Source organism: Lepidochelys kempii, chromosome 7 (genome assembly GCF_965140265.1).
Source record: "Lepidochelys kempii isolate rLepKem1 chromosome 7, rLepKem1.hap2, whole genome shotgun sequence".
Lineage (NCBI taxonomy): Eukaryota > Metazoa > Chordata > Testudines > Cheloniidae > Lepidochelys > Lepidochelys kempii.
The window spans coordinates 117,708,724-117,720,580 of NC_133262.1; positions in this window are offsets into that span (position 1 = coordinate 117,708,724).

Sequence of the window (11,857 nt, forward strand, 5' to 3'; positions counted from 1 at the left end):
AGCTGCACTTCATTCTGTACCAAGTTACAAGGTTCAAAGAGATTGTCCAGGTGTCCTGGAGTGCTAGCTTGGACTGTGTGCTGTAGAATAATATTGCTATGGTAGAATAATGTGTGTGGGGAGGAAACTCACCCCTGTACTGCAAAGATGATGCAAAGTGACCAGAAAGGAACTGCATTCCCACCCCTCACCCTCTCTAGTAAATTCTTTGTGTAACAGGGCCCCATATCCCATCAGGCACACAGCCAGTTCTAGTGGTTCTACTCCATCTCTGCAGAAGCCCTTCCAACTGGTGCAGTGACCATTCTAAGTGAGGGGAGGGCAGGCTGAAGGAGGGAGAGGCAGGACAGAAGGGGGGACAGAAGTAGGCCTGGGTGGGGAGGTCCTGTGTCCTAGTAATTCTGTACCCCTGCCGTGTCCCATAGGAACCATTTGGGACATGGGCACAAGTTTGGGCAACTCTCAAGGCTGCCCTCACCTGCACAGCTTGGGGAATGGCCCTTTTTTCCTTCACCAGCACAGCGATGAATCAGCTTCATGGTCTGCCGCCTATGGACATCATTCTCCTCTCACTTTTGCCAGTGCAACTCCTTTGACATTTTAATAGAACGACGCCTGATTTACACCCATGTGAATGGAGAATCAGGATGTATGTACACAAAGGTGGCAGCTGTGATTACTCCTATTTCAGCACATGGACACTTCACCTATGACATTGTTATCAGTGGTTCAAAACATGCTAGCAAAAGTATTTCCGTGCTTTGCAACCAGCTGCCTAGCAAACAAATCCAGCCACAGATATGATGCCCACTCTCAAATTTCCTATGGTACTGGAATGATAGTTTTGAACGGAAAAACTTGAATAGGTGTGGGAAACTTGGATTCTATTTCTACCTCGGTCACAGACTTCCTATATGACCATAGGCAAGTCATTTAGCTAAAACTTGTCCACTGACTCGGGTGCACATTCTGAGACACCTATGTGCTGATTTTCAGAGGTACTGAGCACCTGATGCCCCCACTGATTTAATATAAAGAAAAACTTTCAAGTCATAATGCAGTACCTGATACTCTTGTCTGACACTTCTTGTACTCTTGTGTCCCATTATCCTGCACTAGATTTGGATGTTATGATTGATTTGTCATTGATTTTTCTAAACATTTGTAACACCTCAGTTTTCTTTAAAAGCTCCCTAGCAGTCAATCCTAAAAACTGTATTCTCATAGCTGTTTTTCTTTGTATGTAGCTTTCATTTGTGTCAGTCAAAGGGGTTCTGTTGACACAGGACTGAAAAGCTACTGTACATGCCATAATGTGTCAGAGAAAATAGCTTGACATTGATGTCTTGGTCCCTAACGAGTCTTTGCTAATATGTTAAGAAGTCTTGCCAAGATCTAGTAATTCCCCTATAACCATTTGCTACATTCCACAGAGGACATAAGGAAAAACAGATAAGGGGGACCTTATGGAGGAATTAAAGTATGAATCAACTACTGCACAGAAACACTTTGGACTTGTTAAACTTTAAAACACATGCCCTAATAGACATCCAAATTTTAGTGCATCGGGCATTGGTGCATTTATCTTTCAAAATGTCTCCAATCAGAAGAGAAAAATTATTTTTAAAGAATTGTAACACAATTTTGCTAACTGAAAAAACATCCTCCATGACTAATTACACAAACATTTTTGTAGACGAGAGTATTGTGTAGTTGCTATACCGTTCCTTTCACTATCATCACAGACCTGAGGGTATTTACATGTGAGAAGAAAGAGCATCAAAATTAAACTCTTAGGGAAAAAATATTATAAATACTAACTAAATTTCCCATCTTTCCTCTATAATATTATCTAGCTGAGGGACTTCCCACACTAGAGTGAACTTTTAAAACAGTATAGTACATGCTTTAACTAACACATTTCAGAATTCTAGTGTAGACAGGGCAGTTGTATTTCAACAGATATTCCCTGCTCAAGGCGAACCTTTTTGAAAATGCACCTTTTATGGTAGAGTGATATGGCCTTCAGGATGGGATGTTCGAAAGCACTCAGATTTGGTATAACTGTGCTCCCATTGAAGTCAATGGGAGTTTTACCATTAACTTCAGTGTGAGCAGAGTTAGGTCAATGCTTGAATATCCTACCCTCAGTCAAGTAAACATCTTCAGTGATACTTTGAAACTTTCTTCTGGATAAATAAGGAATAAGGGATGCCATTAGTTGTGGCCGATTACAACCTCAACAGGAGTCAGATATGTGATGCTGATGCAAAAGAAGCAAATGTAATTTTAGATTGCATTAACAGAGGCATAGCATGCAAGTCATGGGGGGTGATATTACCGCTGTACTCAGCACTGGTTAGGCCTCAGCTGGAGTACTGTGTCCAGTTTTGGTCACCAATGTATAGAAAGGATGTGGAGAAACTGGAAAGGATCCAGAGACAAGTGATAAAGATGATCAAAGGGATGGAATGCAAGCCATATAAGCAAAGGAACTGGATATGCTTTGCTTGGAAAAGAAGAGATTAAGAGGGGACATGATAGCAGTCTTCAAATACTTGAAAGGTTTTCGTAAAAAAGATGGAGAAAAGTTGTTCTCTCTTGCCACAGAGGGCAGGACAAGAGGTAATGGGTTCAACTACAGCAGAGCAGATTTAGATTAAATTTCAGGAAAAACTTCCTAACTGTAAGAACCGTAAGACAAAGGAACAGACTGCTAAGGGAGGTTGTGGAAACTCCTTCACTGGAGCTTTTCAAAAGGAAGCTGGATAGCCATTTGTCTTGGATAGTTCAGACATAACAAATCAAGCATCTTGGCAGCAGGTTAGACCAAATGACCCTTGTGGTCCTTTCTAACCCTATGATTCTAAGTTAACAGCTGGGAAAGGAAGAGCCAGCAGCATGTGACCAGTTAGCTGTTTGCAGTTCACCAGCAAATGCTTCAAGGACCACAGTTTAGGAACCTCCGGTTCATAGCTAAGGTTTCAATATTTAAATATTAGTGATAGCTTTATGAAGGGCCTCTTTAAAATGAACAACTAGAGATGAACCTGTGTCAACTAAGTTCGTGATCTTACATCACAATTGGCAAGCTTCTTCCCATTTCCTGGTTTCTCCAGCCAATTTTTAAAATGCACAAAATGCTTGCAAACTTGACAAGTTGCCCACAATACACAGCAAAATCCAGGAAAACAAATACCAAGAGTGGGCCAAATGCTGTCCTCAGATACACAATATCCCATTATAATTTCAATGCAAGATGCATACATGAATCTGATGTCAGAATTTAGCCGAAATGTTCCTAAGCAAAAAAACTATGTAGTGTCACTTTGTTCCCTTGACTTGCCATGAAAATCTATGATACGTGGGATGTAAGTAAGAGCCAAACAAATGACTTCTATGTCACTCATATAAGTAACATTATGCTATACATCACAAATTTAAAAAATAAGACAACATCATAGATTGAGATGACTATTTATTTCAGGTATTTCTGAAACACCTATTTCTTGCTATCTAAGCTCTAGGTTTTATGTAGTAAAGTCTCATACTAGTAGATGAGATTAATGTATGTTGTTTCTGAGTTGTTGTCTATTGCTTATCTACTTCGCCTGCGACAGAGCTCTTTTCTCCTACTCTGTAGTAAACATATTGTCAACGTTTAATGAATTATGAGGATCTGACCAGCTTTCAAGCGTTAGCATTTTCTAGCAGACATTTTGCTATTAAGTATGGTAAAAAGACTGGAAATTAACTTGGAATTGAAAGTTAACTAAACTGTTCCATGGAATGAACGAGAGCAGCCAAAACTACCCATGTCATGGGAGAACTAGACTAAGGATTCATTTTTTTTCCTGTTAAAAATGCCATGAGACAAATCCTAAAGCACCTACTCATTTACAATGCTCATTCAAGTCAAGTAAAAAAAGAATAAAAATTGACTAAGGATCTCAGAATTTTTGCACCCTCACAGTGTACATTGCAAGTTTTCATAAGTATGACTGGCTGGAGCATTATAAACAGTAACATTGCCTCTAAAACAAATGTTTCTCTTTACCTGTTTCTTGTCATTAACCCACTGTTTCTTTGGTTTCTTTTCCCCATCTCCGTGTCCCCCTTTTTCCTGTTCTACTCTCTTTAGGTTACCCCCTTCTTTTTTTAAAGAGTTCCCTTTTAATCAGCTAGAGCCTGCTGGCATGAGCTGTCAATAGTATTCACTTCACTAGGCTCTAGCCTTATGTTGCATTGCCGTGGCAACAAGATTTAGCAGCAAGTCACCAGCCTTGAACTTGTCAGAGTCTGTAACAATGTGTGCCCAGCATGAATTACTGTCCAGCACATCAGGTTGCCATGACAACTACTAACAATAAAACTCATCTCTCTGCTTTAAATTCAGTAACTTTTACTGTTAGTTTCCGAGATGATCTGGGTCTGTATTATGTGAATCCCAGGTCTGAGGGGTTTTTTTTTTAATGATTCGATAATTAAATAATCAAAGAAATGGGAAGGCGCTAGATGGGCAATTTGGGTCATTAATTCAATGGATAGTAGAGTAAAGCAGTGCAGAGCATAACAATGGGATTGCCAATGCTGCAGATGCTGAGGAAGAGGGCAAACAAACAAAAGCCTAAGTGTCTGTGTGTACAATGTATAGTACTGAGCTTAATCTGATAGCACAGTGTGTTCATGCAACCTAATCTGCATTCCCAAGACCCTTCTAAACTTTGGGCTCCATTCTGCAGGATGCTGAGTATCTTTTGAGACTGCTTCGTCTCTCAGAGGATCAGACCCTTTGCGACCGTCCTCTGATTTCTCCCCTGCCCCCCTCTGGACACAGAAAGCTTTAGCTTGTGGAAATGTCTCATTTGACCAGATCAGTCAGTACTATGAGTGCCCTGTGAAGGAGAACGAAAGAGGCAATTTATGGCTGTGTGTGACAGTCTGTCCCCCTATATTCACCCCTGTTATAGGACTATGATAACTGTTGTACAAAGTGTGCATTTGAAAACTCATAATTCACTGGTCATTATTGTCCTGGTAAAATATGTATGGCAACATTGTATGTAAATTTATAAAATGCTACTGTATGATATTACTGAGACATATTCCAATTCTAGAAAAGCAGCCACAAACCAGTTCCTCAGAGACAAAAGGCAAACTGACTCAGCCAGGTGTCAACAAAATCAAATAGACCATCACCTGGTTAGTGGCCATTCTTTGGCAGGAAAAAGGGTATGAGCGAGAAATTGACATCTTGGCAAAGAAACAGCTGGAGGTTCCCATCCACACAGACTTTGTCTCCTCAACCCCAGCTGATGATGATTCTCAAAGAAGAAGAAAAAGTGTTAGATGCCACAAGTTATTCCTCCTTTCTCTCTACCCAAGACATCCGCAACACCTGAAGAACAAAGGATGTGTATAGCTTTGGGCAGAGAGGGATCCTGGCTGAAAGGAATTCAGCCAGTAAGACTGCTAAAACGTGGTGAGAGAGACCTTTGCTTTGAATTCACTTAGGGGAAGTCTACACTTGCCATTTAAAGCGGAAAAAGTCCCTTTTTTGTGCAAAAACCATGGGAGCGTCTACCCTTGCCAATGACTTTTTGCGGTGAAACTCAGAAGTTTCACCACAGAAAGAAAACCACCTCCACAAGAGTCACTTAAAATCTATTTTTTTGTAGTTAATAAACTTGTTTTATCTAAACCAGTGTGCTTGGACTGAAGGGTATGGGAAACTCCATTTGGGATAACAGGATTTGTGCATATAATTTACTAGTAATAAAATGACGGACTTTATATGAGCTTGTATTGTCCAGGAGAGGGCTGGGCAGTATAAGATGCACATTTCTGGGGGAAAGTCTGGGACTGGAACTTGCTGGAGTTACTCTGCAGTGTAATTCAAGAGTGGCTGGCCATAGCACTCTTGCAGTATTACTGGGAGTAATTTACATGCTGGAGGCTGGGTGTGAGCAGACCAGGAATGGTAGTTTTTACAGCAGAGCAATGTAAAAGGCACCCATGTTGGAGAACTGAGAGACACAGCTGTTCATCAGTCCAGGCTGTACCCTGGGTAATGTCACATGGTGTCCTTGCTAGCCTCTTTTCTGTGAAATTTCCCACTCTCACTAACACTCATGCAGCTCCCCCAGTGGTTGCAATGGTGGGAGCTCTAGTGTAGACAGAGATCCTGGTGGCTGCTGGTGCTTTAAGTCCTGTGTTGTGTAACCCTGTTCAAAGCAGGTCTGCATGACACAAATGTCACTGGCCCCCACTGCTTTCTCTGCACTAGTTCTGCCATTATTGCTAATGCCAGTGGGGCTGTGACAGAGTACAGGGCGCAAACAGGTGAGCCTGCACTCTGATCACTTACATGTTAATTAGTACCCCACTAGGAAGCTGATGGGGGTAATCACTCAGTTGGGCTGCCTGGAAGAGCCAATTACTGTATCTAACAGGTGGCACAGGAAGGAAGTGCAGAGGGAAAGAGAAAGGGAGGACCAGGGCTAGCTGAGCCTAGCCAGACAGAGACTCTGTTACCCTCGGCCCCTGGTGAGAGGGCCAAAAGTGAGCCGAATATTCTAAATAGGCTGTTTCACAAGGACCGTCATGAAACTAGTGGAGGGAACACAAAATAAATAGATGCAGTGAAAGCACAGCCAAAGGGAGTCTGTGCAGTATTTGCAGACAGAAGGCAGGAGAGGGGCCACGTCCTGTGACAGGAGCTGAACTACTGCTAACAAATATTAAGAAAAAATCCCAGTGTAAAGAAGTTTGTATGCGGTCACATGATCTGAGCCACAGAAGTCCACTAGATTCCTTTTAGAAGTCATGACTGTCTTTAATAAAGGAATTGAAACAATCAAAAGTCAATTAAACGTAAATCTGGGTGAACTATTTGCACCAACCAATTTATTAGTCATGGTAAGCCCTTTTTCTGTTTGTTTGTTTGTTTGTTTGTTTGTTTGAGGTAAAAAGGGGTGTGGCTAGTCATCTACCTTTAGCTGCTGGGTTGGCCCCTTGGGGCAATGGATGTAAGTTAGAGCAGCTCTAAAGTTGCTCAAATGTACGCTGGGACAGGCACAGTCCCTAGAATCACGGGGACATAACCTCTAACCCCAACCTATCCCAAGTATTGCTTTGACACAGTTCAGAACCCAAGCCAAGATGTTTCAAGAAGTTCATTCATTGTTTAGATGAGCAGCTTTATAATTTGCAACATAGGCATTTTAGCAAGTAAGGCTTTATGGGTACTAAAGTACTGTAGGGTATCTTTGGTAATGGAGTGTACATTACATTTGTACTACATTAGAAATTGGGAGGGATTCCCAGAAATGTGTGTCTTCTGTCCAGTATACGGCCTGCCTGTAGTCTCATTCACTCTGATGTTATAAAGTATTCATCCTTTTACTGCCTTTCACAATGAATACCCGATGCAATCTCTGTGCCACTCTAAATTTTCCATAACAATGGCCACATTTCTTCAAAGGAGCATAAGTCACAACCAAAGAGTCAAACAATGGAAATGTTTGTTTAAAAATAAAAAGCCAGATGTAAAACAGGATATGGCATATTTCAAGTGCAGCTCCTAGATGCAAACAGGAAGAAGCAGCAGGTTTTCCTTTTCTCTGAGTCAAGCTCTCAGCTCCCCACATCAGGGGACGTTGCTGACAAGAGGATAATTAATGAAGATTTGTAAGAGAACATATTCATGCAGACAAACACTACACACAAGTGGAGGTCTATGAGTTTACACGGATTTTAATGTGTACTAGGGCTGTCGATGAATCGCAGTTAACTCACGTGATTAACTCAAAAAAATTAATCATGATTAATCGCAGTTTTAATCTCACTGTTCAACAATAGAATGCCAATTGAAATTTATTAAATATTTTGGATGTTTTTCTACATTTTCATATATATTGTATTCTGTATTGTAATTGAAATCAAAGTGTGTATTATTTTTATTACAAATATTTGCACTGTAAAAATGATAAACAGAAGAAATAGTATTTTTCAATTCACCTTATACAAGTACTATAGTGCAGTCTCTCTGTTGTGAAAGTGCAATTTACAAATGTAGATTTTTTTTGTTACATCACTGTCAAAACAAAACTGTCAAAAACAAAACAGTGTAAAACTTCAGAGCCTACAAGTCCACTCAGTCCTACTTTTGTTTAGCCAATTGCTAAGACAAACAAGTTAGTTTAAATTTACAAAAAGAAAAGGAGTACTTGTGGCACCTTAGAGACTAACAAATTTATTTGAGCATGAGCTTTCGTGAGCTACAGCTGCATCCGATGAAGTGAGTTAGTCTCTAAGATGCCACAAGTACTCCTTTTCTTTTTGCGAATACAGACTAACATGGCTGCTACTCTGAAACCTTTAAATTTACAGGAGATAATGCTGCCCTCTTCTTATTTACAATGTTACCTGAAAGTGAGAACAGGCATTTGCATGGCACGGTTATAGCAGGCATTGCAAGGTATTTACGTGCCAGATATGCTAAACATTCATATGCCCCTTCATGCTTCAGCCACCATTCCAGAGGAAATGCTTCCATGCTGATGACACTTGTTAAAAAAATGCGTTAATTAAATTTTGACTGAACTCCTTGCGGGAGAATTGTATGTCCCCTGCTCTGTTTTACCCGCATTCTGCCATATACTTTGTTATAGCAGTCTTGGATGATGACCCAGCACATGCTGTTCATTTTAAGAACACTTTCACTCCAGATGTCATAAAAGGCAATGAAGGTAACAGTGTGAGATTTCCAAAGCGACAGCACTCAACCCAAGGTTGAAGAATCTGAAGTGCCTTCCAAAATCTGATCAGGACGGGGTGTGGAGCTTGCTTTCACAAGTCTTAAAAGAGCAGCACTCCGATACGGAAACTACAGAAACTGAACCACCATAAAAGAAAATCAACCTCTGCTGGTGGCATCTGACTCAGATGATGAAAAGGAACATGTTGGGCAGCACTGCTTTGGATTGTTATCGAGCAGAACGTGTCGTCAGCATGGACGCACGTCCCCAGGAACGGTGGTTGAAGCATGAAGAGACATATAAATCTTTAAAAAGAAAAGGAGTACTTGTGGCACCTTAGAGACTAACCAATTTATTTGAGCATAAGCTTTCGTGAGCTACAGCTCACTTAGCTGTAGCTCACGAAAGCTCATGCTCAAATAAATTGGTTAGTCTCTAAGGTGCCACAAGTACTCCTTTTCTTTTTGCGAATACAGACTAACACGGCTGTTACTCTGAAATAAATCTTTAGCGCATCTGGCATGTAAATACCTTGTGACACCGGCTACAACAGTGCCATGAGAACGCCTGCTCTCACTTTCAGGTGACACTGTAAATAAGAAGCGTGCAGCATTATCTCCTGCAAATGTAAACAAACATGATTGTCTGAGCGATTGGCTGAACAAGACGTAGGACTGAGTAGACTTGCAGGGTCTAAAATCTAAGTATATGACAGGAGATAACAGGTGGATTCAGCAACAGATAGCAGAACACAAAGTAATAGTGAGATGATTATGATTTGCATAATATAAGTAGTGATCACAGCTTTGGGAATGCAAGAATCTGCCTGTGTAGATACAAGTACAGGATGGGGGCCAAATTTTGTAGTCACTTATGGGTCTATTCTGTCCTGAATACCATTGCCCAACTCCTATTTTTCTATGTTCACTTGGAATTTGTTCCTGGTGGTGTGCAACACTCTGACTGTGTCTTAAAAAAGAAGTTTCATAGTTTCAAAGCTCAATTCACACATGTTGAAACTGTTGAGAATTAGGGGCTTAGATTGCTATTATCCTGTACTGTTGACTTTAGTTCTAATATTTATCCATTCATTTCCCAGTCCTAAGGTTATTTGTTTTCCTTGGCCATCCCCTCCAGTCTGAAACTTCACCAAACCCGCACATTGCCACCTGGCTCTCCTTACAGCTTATTTTGCACAATGGAGCCCGAACTGGGAATAAGAATCAAAGACAAGATGGTCAAAGGGCCAGAGTTTTCTCATGACCCTTCATTCATATGAATAATATAGTTGTGTGTGTGTGTGTATGAATATAGTGTGTGTGTATTACAATAAACCTCCTTTTAAAATAATGGGGTTCATTCAAAATTCTATACAGAATTAAGTTGTTTTGACAAATTTAGATCCACATCATCTTTACTGGGATGAATAGTTCTTATTCACACATGTAGGCCTGTGACTTCAATGGGATTACGCATGTGACGAAGGACTACACCCATGAGCGAGGGTTTGCAGACTCTGTCCTTAGTTCCTGAAGTTAAATCAAATGATCGGGAATGTGAAAGGAGGCATGGTCCAGTGGATAGGACACTGGACTGGCACTCAGGAGGTCTGGTTTTATTCTCACCTCTGCCACTGAATGCGCGTGACCTTGGGCAAGTCACTCCACCTCTGTGTGACTTTTCCTTTCCCATGCTTTTTCTGGTCTTGGCTATTTAGGGCCTAATCCAGGGATCGGCAACCTTTGGCATGCGGCACGCCAGGGTAATCCCCCTGGCGGGCCGGGCCAGTTTGTTTACCTGCCACGTCCACAGGTTTGGCTGATCGCAGCTCCCACTGGCCACAGCTTGCTGCTCCAGGCCAATGGGGGCTGTGGGAAGCGGCGGCCAGCATATCCCTCGGCCCACGCCACTTCCTGCAGCCCCCATTGGCCTGGAGCAGCGAACCAGGGCCAGTGGGAGGTGCGATCGGCCGAACCTGCGGATGCGGCAGGTAAACCAACTGGCCCGGCCCGCCAGGGGGCTTACCCTGGCGGGCCGCAGGCCAAAGGTTGCTGATCCCTGGCCTAATCCAAAGGCCACAGAAGTCAATGGAAAGACTTCCCGTTGACTTCAGTGGGATTTGGATCAGGCCCTTAAACTCCATCTATACTATGAGCTAGGGCTGTGATTCCCAGCTCCCACACATGGACTTGAGCCAGCTTGACGAGAGCTCCTGAGAGTATAAACACTATTGTAGTGACAGTAGCATGGGCAGCAGCGGCAGCTTGGCTGAACCGCGCCAAGTACATATGTCCTGGGTTCAAGTGGGTGGGTACTTGGCAGGGCTATTCTGAGCTGCTGCCACCTGTGCTTCTGTGGCTATGCTGATATTTATGCTCGCGCTAGCTCTCACTGAGCTAGTGAGAGTATGTGTGTGTAAAATGGGAATTACACTCCTCGCTCATAGTGTAGACGTAGCCTTCGACTGTAAGCTCGTTGGGACAGGGACTGTCTCCTACTAGGTGTACGTGCAATGCCTCGCACTATTCTATTCGATATAGGTTTTTATAGTGCTCCTCACTATAGTATCTCAGCCTGGGACCCTGACCTTACTAGGAACCTCTAGTTGCTATTGAAACACAAGGATTCATAAGAACTTCAAACAAAATCTGGGGCTGATGGTTCTCTCTCTCACTGTACGATGCATTTAAGACCCTGATCTTGCCCGCTCTTATACATGTGCACAGTTTTATTTGGGGGATTACTCATGTGTGAAAAGCTACTCATGTGCCTAAGTGTTTGAAGGATTGAACATGAGGTAGGAGCCTGGTTGGACCATTACACTGCATCTACCTCCACTTTGTTATTCTCCTGCCTGTTCCGATTATGTATTCCATCCACAATAGGTACGGAAACCTCATGTAATAAGAATGCTTTCCAGGTGTGCAGGACAAAACACAGGCTTGCCTGTCACTGAAGGCTATTTACATTTGTGCTAACAAACACTTAAGGAAAGGTGACGTGATTGGATTGAATAAAAGGTTTTGTTATATAATAAGCATAACTTAGTATTTAAATGTTAAAGACACAATATATCTAATCCATAAGAATTTACGTCC